Consider the following 1967-nt stretch of genomic DNA (forward strand, 5'->3'; position numbering starts at 1 on the left):
TTTTTTGAGACAGAGTCTTGCTCTGTTGCCCAGACTGGAGTGCAGTGGCGCGATCTCAGCTCACTGCAACCTCCATCTCCCGGGTTCAAGTAGTTCTCCCTGCCTCAGCCTCCTGAGTAGCTGGGATTACAGGCACCCGCCACCACGCCCAGCTAACATTTGTATTTTTTAGTAGAGACAGGGTTTCGCCATGTTGGCCAGGCTGGTCCCAACTCCTGACCTCAGGTGATTCGCCTGCCTTAGCCTTCCAAAGTGCTGGGATTACAGGCATGAGCCACCGCGCCCACCCCAGACTTGCTCTCTGAGCCAATGAGAGCTCTTGGTAGTTTTCCAGCAGGCGAGTCCTATAGTTATTTCTTATACATCTGGTCCTATCATTGATACGAAAGCTCCTTGTCCAATTGTGAAAGTAACTAAAAGTGGCTAGTAAAGACTTGTCTACAATAGCTCCAGGTGGATTTCTTTGCATGAAAGATGGTGTGCTCCTTCAGGGGTCTCTCTTGTTGGAATCCCGCTCTGAGGGGGTCTTGGGAAGACAGCTCCTGAACACTTTCCTCTGTTAGGCGTGTGGAGCTCTGTTCCTAGACAGTGAAGGGTAACACACACTAGATGTGCTTCCCACCCAAATAAAGAGCTTGTCTGGTCCTGCCTGGCTCATCCTTGCAGCCCTCTCTACCGCATCCCATCCCCACCTGGCCTCAGACTCAGTCCAGCCCCCAGTGGCCTCAGACTCAGTCCAGTCACCAGTCTGGTTCTCATCACTTGACTTTTGCCTGGATCTCAGTCTTTGGAATCTGCCTACCACTCCAGTTAGAGCTGCTTTTCTTACTAGTTGTCCCCATCCAACTCCCAGCCCCAGAATCTCCCCCAAAGGGCTGGGCTCCCATTGTCTGTGGATGAGCTGTGTGCTGGAAGCCTGGTTGCTATGCCTCTCCCAGATGGAACATCCCATTACCTTGTCTCACACTCCAGACGCTGACTCCTTGCTCAGGACACAACCTGCTGTTGTGTTGCCTTTTGGTTGCCATCACCTGGCTTGCAGGGCTAGGCCACTGCTCAGTTACTACAGGTGCATTTGTCTGTCCTAATGGGTACATTTCAGTTTGAGTCCAGGCCCCTCTTGGTCAGGCCTCTTTCTTCAGTTACAGGGGCCAAGGATGACAACATTCCTAGTTTTATGAGTCCTCTAACCAGGATCGCCTCTGACACCTTCTAGGCTTTCTTTTCTTTTTTTTTCTTTTCTTTTCTTTCTTTTCTTTTCTTTTCTTTTCTCTTTCTTTCTTTCTTTTTTTTTCGAGACAGAGTTTCACTCTTGTCACCCAGGCTGGAGTGCAATGGCACAATCTTGGCTCACTGCAACCTCCACCTCCCAGGTTCAAGCAATTCTCCTGCCTCAGTCTCCCATGTAGCTGGGATTACAGGTGCCCACCACCATGCCCAGCTAATTTTTGTATTTTTCTAGAGATGGGGTTTCACCATGTTGGCCAGGCTGGTCTCGAACTCCTGACCTCAGGTGATCTGCCCACCTCGGCCTCCCAAAGTACTGGGATTACAGTCGTGAGCCACTGTGCCTGGCCACCTTCTAGGCTTTCAACAAACATTCATTGAGAACCCACTATGTGCCACTATTCTGAATCCTGGTGTTACATACATGAACAAAGTCCTGCTCTCCTAAAGGAGACAGACACTAAACAAGAAATGAGGCCCCTAAACAAGTTCATTTGAGAGAGTGATAAGGACTCTCAAAACAGGGTAAATGAATTGAAGGTGACAGACGTGGGGGAGGGCAACATATTGCTGGAGTGGCACAAAAGACATCTTTGAAGAGATGCCACTTAAGTTGAGAAATGAATGAAGAAAAGCAACCAGGGACACGTGCAGTGACTCATGCCTGTAATCTCAGAGCTTTGGGGGGCCAAGGTGGGAGGACTGCTTGAGCCCAGAAGTTCAAGACCAGGCTGGGTAAT

This window comes from Rhinopithecus bieti, unplaced genomic scaffold (assembly GCF_001698545.2).
Source record: "Rhinopithecus bieti isolate Rb0 unplaced genomic scaffold, ASM169854v2 scaffold_75017, whole genome shotgun sequence".
NCBI lineage: Eukaryota > Metazoa > Chordata > Mammalia > Primates > Cercopithecidae > Rhinopithecus > Rhinopithecus bieti.